General features: G+C 39.6%; 1 protein-coding gene across 9 annotated transcripts in view; it reads right to left on the bottom strand.

Moving 5' to 3' along the window:
• LOC124118679 (lymphotoxin-alpha-like) overlaps nt 1-17,163 on the bottom strand; it is a 155,232-nt gene that overhangs the window by 77,501 nt on the left and 60,568 nt on the right. The gene's annotated exons all lie outside the window — the stretch shown is intronic.

The raw sequence follows: 17,163 nt of genomic DNA, 5'->3' as shown, positions 1-17,163 counted from the left end.
AGATTTGTATGTATCATATTTAGTTCTCAGTTGATGGTATTCTTGTTGATAAATTAGTGGATTAGTTTGTGATTTCTTTAGTTTTGTTAGTTCATGTCTACCTCTGGCTTTATCAGTTGCCAAGGAGGTGAAGACAAAAGGCGGTAAGGAGAAATAGTTTCAAGGTGTAAATTCGCATAAAGATTGCAGTTTTCAATCTTATACCAAGAGGGGGAATAAGAGAAGATTTCTTTTGGTAGAGGTCCCCATATAGGGGATGAAAAACGCAATCATATGCAGGGTTTGACTGATTTGAAGATAATTTGGTAATATACTGTAAAGATAATTTTAGACGTCTGAGTTTTAGTGACGGTTCATCATGATCAGCCACTACATATAAACTGTTAATGGGAGAAGTTCTGAAGGATCGAAGGCAGAGCCGTAGTCCTTGGTGATGTATAGAATCCAGAATTTTTAGATTGCTTTTGCAATGGAGCCGTTATCCAGTTTTGAACGAATGGGAGATCTATATAGTTTGAGGAGGGTCTTCTGATCACCTCCCCACTTTGAATTGGAAACGACTTTTAACAAATCGAGTGCCTTCAGGCATTTAGATTGAAGGTACTTGATATGGGGTTTAAATGTCAAATGGCTATCAAAAATAAGACCTAGGAATTTGGCTTCCTTTACAATTTTGATAGGTGTGCCATCCAAATACAGTACAGGGTCTTGATGTGGTTTATATTTGTGACAAAAATGTATACAATTTGTCTTGGCTTTAGAAAATTTAAAGTCATTTTCAAGTGACCATCTTTGAATTTTATTAAGACATAACTGTAATTGTCTTTCAATTGAATGCATATTTTTACCACGACAACACATGTTAAAATCATCCACGAAAAGCGACCCATCTATGGAATCATTTAAGACCTTAGACAGGCTATTTATCTTAATACTAAATAGTGTAACAGACAAGATACTGCCTTTTGGCACACCCTGATCCTGATTATAATGATCTGACAGGGTTGAGCCCACGCGGACTTGAAATTGTCTGTCAGTTAAAAATTGGGATATAAATTGAGGCAAACGGCCTCTCAATCCAAAATCGTGTAAGTCCTTTAAAATACCATGTTTCCATGTAGTGTCGTAAGCTTTTTCTAGATCGAAAAAGATAGACACTGCATGTTGATTGTTTATAATTGCATTTTTAACAAATGACTCTAATCTAACTAAATGGTCAACAGTACTCCGGTTTTTACGAAAACCACATTGAATATTTGTGATTAAATTATTGGATTCCAAGTACCATGTCAATCTATTGTTGACCATGCGTCCCATGGTTTTGCAAACGCAGCTAGGCAATGAAATGGGTCGGTAGTTTGAGGGATCGGTATGATCACGTCCAGGTTTTGGTATGGGAACAACGATGGCATCACGCCATGATGAAGGAAATGTACCAGAGGTCCAAATGTCATCAATATATTTAACAAGGTTCTGGGAAATGTTTCAGGAGTTGATAATGTACATTATCAGCTCCTGAAGCAGTATCGTGAGCCTGCCCAAGGGCAGTATGGGGCTCATGAAGAGAAAATACTTTATTATAATCTTCCCCATTATCTGAATTAAAATTAATAGTTTTCTTTTCCTGCTGTATTTGGTACTTCTGGAATTGAGGAACATAGTTAGTCGAGGAAGAATGTTTAGCTAAAGTTTCACCAAGTTTATTAGCAATATCGGATTTATCAGTGAACAATTCATTCCCATTTTGAAGATGGTGGATACCAGATTTAGATCCCTTACCTTTGATTTTTTTAATCATGTTCCATACCTCCGATATCGGCGTACGTGAATTTAGTTTCGAAACGTAAGCTTGCCAAGACATTCGTTTATTTTGTTTAAATGTACGTCGTGCCTTGGCATTTATGATTTTTATTTTTTTTAAATTATGAACCATAGGATGATGATGGAAATAATTCTCAGCCTTCTTCCGCGCCTTCCTAGCTTGTTTGCAAGTATCATTGAACCATGGTTTACGGATGTGTGGATTTGCAGAGGACTTTGGAATACATTCATCAGCTATATTATGGAGTGCATCAGAGAAACATTTTATAGGGTCAGGAACATCAAGAAATAATTCTGGTTTAAGGTTGGTTTGCACAAAGAGTTTCATACAAAGGCCAGTTAGCCTTATTGAAATTCCATCTTGATGATGGAGGAACGTCAGATGGGGTCACAGTCTTGAGAATGGTGGGGAAATGGTCACTTCCACAGAGGTCATTGTGGACTAACCACTCAAACTCATCAAAACCGAAATTGACAAATCAATGGACGTGAATGTCCACGTACCAGGATGAAGATATGTTTTGGAATTATTGTTGAAAATACATAAATCATTATTTAACATAAAATCTTCCAGCAACTTCCCTCTCGTGTTGGTATGCGCACTCCCCCATAAGGGATTATGCCCATTTAAATCACCCATTATGATGCAGGGCTTTGGTAGTTGGTCATAAAGGGCTTGGAGATCAGAAAGCTGAAGAGAATATGACGGAGGAATATAAAGCGAGCACAAAGTGAGGACAATGTGCAGAGTCACACGCACTGCACCAGCCTGAAGAGCGCTATTAAGAAGAACTGGGCTGTGAAGAAAACCCTGCTTTAGTAATACTGAAGAACCTCCAGTAGCCTTAGTCCCTGGGGGAGAAAAGAAATGGTAGGAAGTATAGCCTCTTATGTCAATTTGATCTGAAGTATGTTTCCTGAAGACATAATGGTGATGGTTGAAAATCTTGTAGTAGCAACTGGATATCATTATAATTATTCCGTAGTCCTCTGCAATTCCATTGAAGGATATGACTTGAGCAGCTCATGGCGGCTCAACCGATGATGGTGAACGGGAGGAGTGTCCACTCCCATGGACGGGCTGTGGGGGAGTGACATCCATCTCCAGAGGTTCATATGGGTTATGAACCTCAACAGAGGTTGTAACAGAAGGCACATCCGTGTGCTGGAGTGCCCTGGTTCTTCGTAGTTTTGGGAGTTTTGGGTTGTAACATCAAGGACAACCTGGTCACCCTTGATCCACGAGATGTGAGTTTGGCAGGAAATAGACATAGTAGAGGGTTTAGAAACTGGAGTTAGTGAAGAAATTGCTGCTGAGTACGTTTTTGTAGAAGGAGTTTGAGCTGCAGATGGGACCAATTGTTTTCCTTCAAGGTAACTGATATTATTGGTATGTTTTATTTTCAAAACTTTTGACTCAAATTCAAAAGAAGGACAGGATTTCATGTCATTCGTGTACTCTAAGCTGTCATGAGCTCCACTGCAACGGCAGCACACGACCTCCTTGCCACGACAGAATTTGGCTCCATGTCCAAACTTTTGACATTTGAAACATCGAAGCCGATGTGGAACGTAAACCTCCACTTTGATGTTGAAGTAGCCAGCTTTTATGGAATTGGGGATTTTCGGTAGAGAGAGGGTGAACAGATATGTTTGCGTATTGACAATATTGCCTTCATGTGTTTTCCTTGTAAAACGTTTGACATTGGTGACGCCATGGCTTTTAAGTTCAACAGCAATCTATTTCTCGCTCATGTCAGAAAGACAACGAGCTAGGTCTCTGACGAGTTCAGTGTCTTGTGCACGGAAACAACAACCTGGGTATTAACAAACTGCTGTAAACCCAGCAGATTGACAGATTGCTGCCTCCTTGCACATTCCACGAGGATGGAACCAGTCAGAAGGCACGTTACATTTTTCACTTCTCCGCAGGCACTTTGAATGCCCTTGGAGATAGCGAACGGATTCAATTTTAATAGAAGTCCATCAGAAGATGATATAACAATAAACCGTGGCTAAGCATCTTTAACTTCAGACGAAGCTTCATCATCTGACGAAGTTGACTCTACATGTCGACGTTTGTTTGTCTTGCTAGAACCAGAAGAATTTGTGTGAAACATGGTGGGAAAATATGGTTCAGCACCCCTACTCCCCACCCGCCACCGAGTGTCAACAAAGACAATATCGCAGTGGAAGCCAGCCTGCAACACCAGGGATACAGGGGTGTTATACTCTAGTAAATATCAACTTGAAAAGCTATGAGATCCAAAAGAAGAAGTGTCCGGCTGGTTCTGCCCATAACACTTTTCCCAAGAAACACAGAATTCAGAGGTCTCTATCACCAGATTGGCCCATGAGCCACCGCCTTCTGGCATACGACTCTAGGCAATTAAGTATATCAATAATATAAGTATACTTGTGTAATCCAAATCCAAAAAATAACATTTTTGAAAAACCAAAGATTTGCTGTAATAATTCTGCGCACAGGGCTTGGCATGACCAGCCGATTGATAAGACCGGGCCCATCCTACCACCCGTCTAGGCGAAGTAAGGGTCAAAGTGGTGTGTTGGGCAAAAGGAACACCGGTTCCTGGCTCCAGTGCCCTCAACCACCTGAATCCCGTCCTCCGCCAACACAGGGACGCAACCCACGGCAAACAGGTTGCCCAATTCGGTCGCCTTTTACGACCAGCAATGGGGTGCTGTGGAAATATTCTGCCCCGGTTCCACACGGGGGAAGAGCTATTAGAGTTACACAACACTCACCACGAGGAGGTTGCTCTTCACGAGTGCGGCATCAAGTGAATGACGACAAATATACAAGTGTAGGATTATACCAGGAAACGTGGATGACAACAAAGGAGTAGTAATCGCATTATCGACGCAATCTGAAATCCGAAAATGCTTTCACTGCATGGATACTTTTTTTAGTATTAAACTATTACCATCTGGGGTATTTCCAAATGATGACATCCGTTGAGCTCCACCATTCTTTTTGTCTGTTTGTTTAGGCTGAAGACATTAATTAACATGCGCCCTTTGTAGAAATTTTTATAGATCACAGTTAACCAATCAGTGTTCATGCAAAAATGCGTAAAACAAATATTGCCTCCAGCCTCCAAGTTTATTTAGCTGTCCTTGCAGACGGTAGCCAAGTCTCTGGTCACGCACAGTTGCGTTGCTCATCATCCGGGTACTCACGGGGGAAGAAAATAACAAAGGCAACAACCAGTCCGGGCAATAGCGTAAATAAAGGAAATCACTGAAATCTGATATTTAAGGGTAAATTGATGCATGTTGTGTAAAAAGATTTTATGTATGAATGGTGGCTGTTTGTTGACAAATACTACCATGATTATATGTCAATATTATCAATGAAAGATATATATTATTTTGGCCTTTTTTAAATTTTACAAAGTAGAAAAAAAACCATTTTCAGACACAGAGGACCCTATATATTAGTTAAAATACATATTAAAGAGTATTTGTACCAACAACAATTTTTATAAAATAAAACAATATATTCATACTAATTTTCAATCTCTATAATGTTGATTGTAATAACATTGCAGTGTCTACATCCAGTTTGCATTGGCAATAATCATAACACAGACAAAGCTCTTTCTTAACTTCATTAGGCCTTGCTTTTTATGTTTCCTTTTTCTAAACGGATGTTTCAAATTCCAACATAAACAAATTATTAATGTTATTCTTTTTTCTCTTCACACCAACAGATATCTGCATTGCACAATGACTCTTATTATTGTATTTAATATCTTGGCACACTTGTGCATGTGTACTAGTATTTGATTACACGTGCATGACTTTTTAGCAGTCATCTGTTTCTGAACTGAATATTATACCAATAAAGATAAGTATTTTAAAAAAGGACTCTGGTATTCTTTCATGTTTGGAGAATCAATCAATGATATTGTGAACATTTTTCTATTTCTTACATAAGTTACTTATCTTCATAAGATCAAAATAGATCCAAATTAAATTGAGATTAAATTATGCAGTCTAATTCATTTCAGTCAGTCTGTCTAAAATCCAGTCCTATTTTTTAGGTAATAATTAATTAATGAAAATTTAAGAAAAATATACCTTGCCTGAGTGAATGAGTTTTCAGTCAATATACATATTGGGCCTGATTATAGACACCGACACATGTAAGTAGAATCTGTTATATGCAAAAACAAATAAAATAAATAAATCCATCCATCTACATTGAATGATTGTGGGGTTCAATTTGCATCTATTTAACAATCAGAAGATTTGATGATAAACTTTCTAAATTCATATTTGCTATATGATAATAATATCTACAACATATACTTTATTCCACAAGTATCTTGAAGTAATGTTGAATGAAAATCAGGGGTACATAGCTACAGAAGGATAGTGTGTGGGTTTGTATGGGAAATAATTTGTCAACATTAAAATGAATATAATGTTACTAAAACAAGAAGATAAAACTATGAGTTACATCTATTTATGTATCTTACACATTTTGTGGGGTAGTCAGTATGATTTGTTGTTTGTTGGGACAAATCTCTGTAATTTACTAGTATTTTAAGAGCATAAGTATCAGATTTCTGTAACAAATGATGGATCAATGAATTAAACAACACATATGATGACTCAGAGCACTTAATGGTGGGACACATGTTATAAGGGGCAGAATAATATTGGTAAATCTCTGATTTCAAAGTATAATGACTGGTATGTATATTGCAACTGTCAGAGTAACTGAGTGCTTAATAGTAGCATGGTAGATTTTCATTTGGTAAGATCCTAAAATATAATATAAATTTAAATATTCAGATGCAACTTTAATTTTGATATAAAAAGTAACATTTAAAATCAGTTGTTTTATTATTTTGAACGTTATTTCTTCTTAAACTATTTGAGAAGGCACGGATGTATACTAATTATATAGATCGTTGGTACAGGCATGTCAAAGATGTATGTGTGTTGCAAATGTTGGAGTATCACTAATTTTATTAAATTGAAGTCCATGGTGGTACTTGTTGAGATTTGAATGCTTCGAATCGTGGTGGGAAATAACACAAAAGCTGATAAATAAATGAGGCTGCATTATTTCATCGATGCAACATGTTAGCCCAGACTGACAGAATGCCTGGCTGTTTTCTGACGTCGAAAATACCGTGGCAATATACTGTTTTTCATGACGTTTTTCCCGCTTCCGTTCTTCCACAGTGACAATTCGTCTTGTAGTTGAAGACTCAACAAATGTTGATATTTTAAACTAATAATCGCAACAAAATATCTGCTGGTTAAAAATATTCAGTTGTAAACGACCGTTTTTGAACGAAGGTGCAACAGGATAACTCTTCGGCTTGGCTCCGTCTCTACATGTCACTAGTTGTCGCAGCGCGCATTGATCCGGGAACCAGACTGGAAGCGACAGAGTCGACCGTTGCTTATATCATTTCAAAAGGAGAGTTATTGCCCTTGGGAACAAAAAGATCGCCCATTGACTGCATATCAAGTCAAGCTACAGTGCCTTGGCTATATTTGTATGCTCTGTCACTATGATGCACATTCCCGTAGTAACCTCAGTCGTCAATACTTGTGAGTCGAGGTGTAAAAAAGTTTGATTCTGTGACTATGTTTAATATAGTACCTTGTATGAATATGAATAGAAGAACGACCACCGGTCAACCACAACGTTCGATAATCACGTACGAAGTTATGAATGATGTATGTTTGTTTGTTTAACGCGGCACTCATCAATATTTCAGCTCTATGACGGCGGCCTGTAAATTATCGAGTCTGGACCAGACAATCCAGTGATTGGCATGAGCATCGATCCACGCAGTTAGAATTTTCGGCGGATCACGCACATACAACAGAGAGTGGCTTTTTCATGTTTTTGACAAATTTTGGCTAATAATATTTTTTGCTTGTTGTTTATTTACTATTGTAGGTTTCCTAGGTCAGCACATAGATTATGTTATGAAATGAGCATTTCAATACGCAGACTGATTTGTTTGGAGCTATTTTTGGATATACTTAATTTGTCATAAATTATGTATTTTACTCTACTGCTACATTTCAATGGGTTTAATACAATTTAATCATGTTCAAGTGTCTCGTAAGCCTTTACAAGGCTAGACATTGTACATTTTATTGTTTAAATAACATGTAATATTTTCACTCTGTACAATATGTGACACTAAAATAAAATATATATCTATATCTATACTGAAAGACAAAAGAAACGTCACTTCTGAAAATACTGATAAAAGTTAACAGACACTGTCTGCTACATGTTCTGTGCTCAATAAACTAATTTATCATTCTACTGCTTCTTTTTGCAGCCTTTAAGTCCATTTAACAATTGAGTTTAAAATGAAGTGCTTTGCCCAAACCAAAACGGGTGGCCCAGTCGTCTAAGGCGACGCGATTCGCTGTGCAGAGTTGCGTCCCTTGGGCACGTCAGAAACCTTTGACTGTGGGTTCGAATCCCGGTTCGCCCCGATTATGTTTCTAGGTTTGTCAGCACCATACCCGTGCTCGTGGGTTTCACTGAAGTGGTAAACGTCTGAGACCTGCATCACTTGGGGCTTTCCTCCCACATTAAGCTGACACGCTGGAATATTGTTAAAAGCGACATAAATACAACTCACTCACTCACTCACTGACAGGCCCGACTGCAATGGGCCAGGCAGCATCAAAATTGGCGTCAACATCAGGGAGAAGAAAGATCTTCACTGATGAAAGTCGCCACTGTGTTTCAACGGTGGATGGCAGAGTCAGGGTCTGGCGAAGGAGGGGCGAACGTAATGCTGATGCTTGTGTTATGGAACGAGACCCAGTCCTCAGACCCCATATCGTGCCTTTTTTTGCCCGTCATCAAAACCACACCTTTCAGCAACACAACGCCCGTCCCCACACTGCCAGAGTCAACAGGGACACCAGAGACACCAGCAGCACAACATCCAAATCATGCCTTGGCCTCCCCTCAGTCCGAATTTGAATCCCATTGAACACTTGTGGGATGAGATCAAACGGCGACTCAACGATGTACGCCCAAGGCCGACAACTGCAGCAGAATTGCGTGTAGCGTTCCTGAGGATATTGGCCCATATCCCAATGGCCTTCAACAACAGGCTAGTCCACTCCATGTACAGGAGATGTGTGGCTGTAGTCAACGCCCTGTATTAATCGCTATAAATGTATTTGATCTGATTACCAATCTATATAAAGCTTGCCGTAAGAGGCGACTTTGCTTGACGTAAGAGGCGAGTCAGTCTCGCTGACTTGGTTGATGAATGTTATCGATCTCAATCGCATGGATCGATGCTCATGATATTGGATTGTCTGGTCCAGATCCCATTATTCAGACCAGTTGTATAGCTGGAATATTGCTGAGTGCGACGTTAAACAACAAACAAACAAACAAATCTATAATCTATAAGACAACTCGGGCAACATCGAAGGAAATGACTTCGTGTGCAGACACCGTCCACTTTCGCCTGTAGTATTTTCAAAACAAAAGTTTATGCACGGTGAGTGACAGACTAATCCTTTCAGAATAGATAGATTAAACCATTTAAAGCAAGTACAGTATATTGTACATTATTTACTAACAATGATAAACACTCAAACACGTAGTTGTGTTGTGTGTAAATGATGCAATAGAGAATAACATAATATCTCTTGCTTAGAATATTATAAAATGAAGCAAAATGACAGTAGGTTAACGATTACCAAATGATAGGACCCTTCTGTTTGATCAATGAAAGTTTGCAGTTCTTGGTGACTTGAACTTTCCACTGGTCAACTTTCCCTTCATGACGAGCAATATTCCAGCAGCTCCAGCCTTTGGTGTTTACATTTGTTTTTAGATGCAGTCGAGCATGCTCGTTCACCCAGATTTCAAAGAACTGTTGCTCAGAAGTTGTTCGATCAAGATTACACCATTCGAGGCCTCAGTGAAGCTTCAGAAGGTTGTATGGGAGACATGAAGAGGACATTTCCAAATCCGAAACATTATTGACAAAAAATGATGTAAAAATATCAACTTGGTCAAACCACAGGATGGGGGAACGTGAGGAGGGACGATGATCTCCGATGCAATTCCCTATTATGACTTGTACCATATGTTCCCGTGTTTTTTCAGGTGAACAATTGACTTGTCTTTGCATGTGTTTGCGATGGGGCAGGCTACGCTCACCTTTTCCCGAACACGTGGTATCATAACTATTTAATAGTGATTCATAAACACATGCTTAAGATATAGTTGGAATCGTACAATCGTAAATCGTACCGCTTTTTGCAGATATTTCTATTGCATATGAAAAGCGTTTTGTCGCTTTTATTAGGTTGGTATTGCAATGTGTGTTATATGGATTGTGTTCAAATGCAAAATATATCTCTGGGACCGTGCAAAGGGACAAATTCTACCATGACATTGAAGAATGCTTGATTCTGATTGGTTAAAAAGAGGTATCCTGTTACCTACTGATACTTTTTTTGAATTCAGCCATTTAACACAAAACACCCGCATCAAAAACATCGATTCAAAAACAAGAAAAGAAGAAGGTGAGCTGACATTGCTATAGAGTACCCGGGTTTGTTGCCCGGAATACAGCCTTTCCGACAAGCTGGGTAATGCAGAAGGGGAGTCTTCACATTCTCCGAAAAGTCCTCGTCCCATTCGTTGCTGCGTGTAGAGGGAGCAAGATCCCTGAGCTGATGATGAGCCTAACAAGCCTGACTGTGCAAGGATCTCCAAAACCTTCTTTGCTACATTTTTATTTTAATCTGTAAAAAAGAGCCATTAATAATAGTAATAATAGATTGATTGACATATATTGTCTGATGATCCTCTTGTGAAGCATGTCATGATTCATGATGAAAACAAGGCATTCCACATTCTTAAACGAGCCAAGCATGTGGGACATGATCTCAAAGTCAATGTTGATTTTGTTAATGGTTCTGTACTGCTGGACTGTACAAAAATGAGTGTCAACCAAGCGAAGTGCAATATCAAATCGGCACAGACTTTCGCCTTTTCAGAGAGGATCAGCAGCCCTGCAGTTTTCTTTGCTTGGATGAAGTCGGCTGGCCTAAACGTGAAAAAGAAGGCTTTCTGTTTGCTGCTCAAGACCAGTCACTTTCCAATCGAAACCATCAGGGTGTGATTTTGCATCAAAATGTAAATATGAAATGTAGATTATGACTGTCAAACACAACGCCAGTGGATTCCCAGCTTTGGCCTGAAGACAGTATCTTAAGCGACATGATGGAGTGGCTCGACCCTTGTATTACCATGAATAATGAAACATACCAACTTCGTTAGAGTTGGTCGTATAAAACCTCAGACCTATTCAAGCCAACAAACCTGATCTTGTCCTTGTTCATAGATCCAATGAAAACATTTATATCATTGAATTTTTGACACTGATGTGATGGACAAGATTCAGGAAAAACATGGCAAATAGGCGGACCTCTTGAACAGAACACAATATATACTTTAAATTAATTTCAAATATACACAAAGAAAAAAGTTAAGCACACCCCTATTTCTGAACCATGACAAATAGTAAAAATCATGGCATGGGATGACTGACCACAGGAGATGGGCGATGCCAATGTCATCGGATAGAACAAACATTTGACAACAAATAAAGAAGATATTGGTGAGTTATGAGTGAAATTCACTGACGAAAACATCATGTTTTTACATTAGTATGGAGCTACATGATTAAGTAAAAGAGTTACGTTTGATGTTTCATGTGAAAATGTTCCTTAAAGTCTCTACTTGACATGACACGTGAAACAGATCAGTAACGGGTATAACCGCCACATGCCTGGATGACACATTCCACCCTGTCTCATGGCTCCAGTCAGACGTTGGATCTGTTGATGGGTCAACAACAACCACTCCTGATCTTGTAAAGGAGTATCTCGTGCCTGTATGCGCCGCACCAGAATATCCCTAACATGTTCAAGGGGGTTCAAATCTGGGCTCATTGCTGGCCAGGGTAGAGTCGTTATTGCATTGGCCCTCATGTAATCCACGACTGCATGCGAACGATGAGGCCTGGCATTGTCATCCATGTACTGAGGTCGAGTAGCAAGAGTGTGGTTGTCAAAATGAGGAACGACGACGTCCCGGATGTACTGATCCCCTGTTAAATCCAACCTGCAACCATGAGAGATACACCCCAAACCATTACAGAGCCCCCGTCGTATGACAAAGTCGGTTTAATGTTTCTGGGGGTGTAGACCGTGTTTCGGTGCCCCCAAACTCTTGTTCTTCCATCAGGTACGTGGAGCAGAAAGCGACTTTCGTCTTACCAATGGATCCGTCTCTAAGTTCTCAGATTCCAGTTCTGTCACGCAGTACGCCATGCTAGATTTGTGGTGATCGCTCAACAAGGGACGCTTTATAGTTCGTCTAGTCCTCGGTCCTGCTGCTTTCAGCCGGATCCTGGCGGTTCTGGTGCTGAAACGACGATTGGGCAACCACAGCTGTTTCAGACGAGTACTTGTTAAAAAGAGTTCCCGGCGTATGAGACGAAGAAGGTCCCTGTCTTCGCGATGTGTCGTCACTTGAGGTCTTCCAGATATGGGACGGTCCTGTACATCACTGGTCTGAGCATGTTTCTCGACTAAACGGCTTTCGACAGTGTGATGATACCCCAAATTCTGACCAATGGCATTACAAGACATTCCTGCGTTAATCATGCCGATTATTTGCCATCTTGTGGCGTTTGCTAATCGCCTTCGTGCCATGGTCACACAATGTCATAGAATAACTGTTTACAACCGACCTTAAGAAAGCAATTTTAGCGTATCGATATACTGCTTTTAGATATACTCGAGGATAGCATGCATGACATGTGACCTTTCGTCAGGAATGACTGATTCCATCATCTCGAGAAAACATAATCCTTTCCGCAATTATATCTTTCATGACCAAACAATAATGAAATATATTAGGGTGTGCTTTTTTCTTTGTGTTTATAACTGTGATGAATATTGAAATGTATTTAACACAGAATTGGGGTCATTCTTTAGAGAAAATCATTAGCCAAATTGTTAGGCGGTTGTCAATATTGATGATTGAACTTGAGTCAGTGTTTATCAAGGGTGTTGGTTACTTCAATATTGTTCTAGTTTTGTCTATGATAATGTTGAACATGAGTTTCATATCTACTTAAACTGTGCTTTTTGCTGAAGACAAATGACTTTTTGTCTTTTTGTTCTATTTTTGACTGGACATTCTTCTATGTCATTACAAAATATTAAAACATCTTTAAGACATCTGCATGACAATCTGTCAGAATGCCTTTCATCACACATGGTTTTATTAAATATCTAATTAGTTCCAGGTATCCAGTTCCCTCAGCAATGCATCAATTATATATCATTAAATAAAAACAAAGCAGTACATTATTTCCAATTATTGCTACATAGTTCATTTACAGTTTGTGTTATACTAAATGAATCATAACATCTGAGACTGTGTTTTGGTCAGTTGCCAACATGTCGCCAGGGTTGTATCAAGACCTGCTCAGAGGCCGATTCCAAGCCTGCAACAAATGTCAGTACAGTCCCCCACTTACTGTTTGAAACTTTTCAACATGTGTATGCAACAGTGATAGATAGAATATAATTTATTCCATTTTGAAATTGTTTGATTAAAATTATGTGTTAAATAATTTTTTCATGTTCTAACCTCTACCTGAATAAACCTACGCTTGAGAGTGTAATAGCTTCCTGTCTTTTTCATGCATCATTGGCCAAGCATTACAAATTTGACATAAAATTGGTAATGCTTAAGGCTGATGTCAAGAAAATGTTTTGATAACTTACCTGGTTTAGAAAGATATTTTGGATGTTGATGCTTCGGCTTTGATTGAAGAAAAAACTGATGTTTTGGCGTTGAAGAGATTAAAATTTGAAAGAGAAAAAATGGCTGTGGAAAAAGAAATTCGGCTTTGAGAAATGGAAGCAGAAAAGAAAGCATTCCAGCTTAAAGAAACTGAAGAAGAAACAGCAGCAAAAGAGAGAAAATTTCGGCTCAAAGAAAATAGAGCTGAGAATGAAAAATTGAGATTGGAAGCTGATAAAGAAATTAGGCTGAAACAACTCGAGTTAAAGAATTGGCCTGAGAATCAGTAGATCATGTTTAGGGGAAAAGCTCAGGAAGTTTATTGTGCCTTCCCTAGGAGACATAAGTTTTGGAGGCTTATGAATTGGTTCCCGAGGCTTATAGACAATACTTTGGGTCTGCAAAGAAACGGGAGCGTTCTACTTTTATCGAGTTTGCAAGGGAGAAGGAAACTTTGTTTGGCAGGTGGTGTACTTCAAAGGAGGTCAATGGTGACTTTGATTGTTTGAGGCAATTGGTGTGGCTGGAGGTTGTTGAGCAGTGTGTGCTGTTCATCCCATTATAGATCTAGTACTAACAAGTGTCTGGTTCTGAGTTTGTAGACAAAATGTCAAGTTCTACTCCAGTTGGTTCTGAAGATATTTCGTTGGAGCAAACTTGTAGATATTGCCGCTAGACAGGGCACATCATTTCTGAGCTCAGTCATTCTTCCCCTAATGCTTTTGTTTGTGAATGTCAGGTCATAGCCTTTTTGTGGTTCCGTTAATGAGGAGTTAGCTGTTGTAGACCAGTCATCAAAGTCTGTTGTTGTGAGAGAGGAGTACTTACCTTTGTTAGTAAAGGCTTTGTGTCATCTAAAGGTGACAGTTCCAATGTTAAACCCATTACTGTTTGAAGGTATACTCTTCAAACTCTGATTTTGGATGGTATTTTGGCACTTTCTGAGGAGTCATCGGTGAAGACTGAGGTTTTGTTAGAGGGTTAATATGGTTGTTGGTAAAGGTTATGGTTGTAGAAACTCTCCCTGTCAAAGGTGTAGACTTGCTCATTGAAATGATTTTGAAGGAGAAACGCAGCAGGATTTAGTGCAGTCAATAGTATGCAGACCTGTGAAGATCATGCCGACCCGTGAAGATCATGCCGACCCGTGAAGATCATGCCGACCCGTGAAGATCATGCCGACCCGTGAAGATCATGCTGACCCGTGAAGACTATGCAGACCCGTGAAGGTCATGCCGACCCGTGAAGATCATGCAGACCCGTGAAGATCATGCAGACCCGTGGAGATCATGCAGACCCGTCAAGATCATGCCGACCCGTGAAGATCATGCCGACCCGTGAAGATCATGCAGACCCGTGAAGATCATGCAGACCCGTGAAGATCATGCCGACCCTTGAAGATCATGCCGACTCGTGAAGATCATGCAGACCCGTGAAGATCATGCCGACCCGTGACGATCATGCAGACCCGTGAAGATCATGCCGACCCGTGAAGATCATGCAGACCCGTCAAGATCATGCAGACCCGTCAAGATCATGCCGACCCGTCAAGATCATGCCGACCCGTCAAGATCATGCTCACCCTTGAAGATCATGCCGACCCGTCAAGATCATGCCGACCCGTGAAGATCATGCAGGCCCGTGAAGATCATGTCGACCCGTGAAGATCATGCGGACCCGTGAAGATCATGCCGACCCGTGAAGATCATGCCGGCCCGTGAAGATCCAAGTAGAAAATAGATATTCAGCCATTTTTGTCGTAAGAGGCAACTAACGGGATCAGGTGGTGAGGTTGGCTGACTTGGTTGATGCATGTCATCGTATCCCATGTGTGTAGATCGATGCTCATGGTGTCAATCAATGGATTTTCTGGTCCATACTCGATTATTTACAAACCGCTATCATATAGCGTGAAACAACAAACAAACACAGATTGCTTTAGGAATAAGACAACTTTTATTTGTTTTTGAGACCCTTCCATAAGGATTAGATCTGTGCCAATCAATGTTCAGCTATTCTAACCACCGGAGCTTGGTGTGTGGCTTTGTGATGTACACGATAATTAACCTTTTCATTCAAACTGTTAGTCACATTCATTCAGATGATAAAATCTATCACCATGAAGTTAAATACTGTCAACACATAGTCGAACATATATAAAGTATTGGGTAGCACTTCATGACCTTTGATTGGTATATAACAAACAAGGAAGTGTGCTGTTCGTTCCAGTTACAAAACAGACTACCTACAGTTCACAAGACACATTTACCTCCAAATCTGATATACCAGTAAATAACGTCTTTTAGGCATTTAGAAGTTGGAGTATTACGTAAGGATAAGATATATGGATGAACAACTTCTTTATTACAATTAGATGCGACTGTCATTCGTTCACCAGACACATTCATATCAAAATCTATATAATAATCTGATATACCAGTAAACACTTTATAGAGTTGAAGCAAAGACACACTTCAAGAGAATTAAACACAAATTGTCATCCACTGGAAGACAGACAGTTGCCAATACTCTCCACCTAAGCGAATCATAAGCCTGCAATTAAGTATGAATTCCAAATATACAAAAAAACGTATATCCAACTTATGTCTCAAATGTCGTACCACAGTATTATTTTTTTAGGAATAAGACTTTCATATGGATTTTGAGACCCATCTGTATAGAATCGATTTGGGCCAAACAATGTCAAACTTCTCTCTCATCATGGCATAACGGCATGACAGACGAGCGCAGAAAGTTTAAACCATATTTTCAATTGAAGGAATTCTTCGGGGATACCGAGGTATATTCCCCAGTTGTCGGGGAATCAGGACATCTCAATATGTCACCTGGCTGATTGTATGCAATTGTCTGTTTGTTTCCATGTTTATTTCGAGGTTAACTCAACACTCGTCATACCCAAGTGGAGTAGATCCAATTATTTTTCTTCCTCTAAATGTTAAAACGACAAAGGCAGACCGAAATTCTGGCGGTTGGTATTGAGAACGACAATATTGATTTGGTTGAACAATATAAGTATCTTGGCACCATTATTGATTCAAAACTGCTGGTCACGGGAGCCTGTGTTTTCAAAATAAATGTCAAATATATAAAATTCTAAATACAGCAAGCAAAATCTCAGGTACCCAATTTCAACACATCGGTGACGTTTATGAGCAGCAAATTATCAAAAAGGCGCTTAAGATACTATTGTTTGTTTGTTGTTTAACGCCGCACTCAGCAATATTCCAGCTATATGACGGCGGTCTGTAAATAATCGAGTCTGGACCAGACAATCCAGTGATTAATATCATGAGCATCGATCCACTCAATTAGGATCGATGACATGCATCAACCAAGTCAGCGAGCCTGACCACCCGATCCCGTGAGTCGCCTCTTACGACAAGCAGAGTCACCTTTTACGGCAAGCATGGGTTGCTGAAGACCTATTCTACCCCAGAATCTTCACAGGC

Source organism: Haliotis rufescens, unplaced genomic scaffold (assembly GCF_023055435.1).
Source record: "Haliotis rufescens isolate VD_foot unplaced genomic scaffold, xgHalRufe1.0.p SCAF_61, whole genome shotgun sequence".
NCBI lineage: Eukaryota > Metazoa > Mollusca > Gastropoda > Lepetellida > Haliotidae > Haliotis > Haliotis rufescens.
The sequence above is the reverse complement of the archived record's forward strand: the minus strand, read 5'-3'. Positions and strand labels throughout refer to the sequence as shown.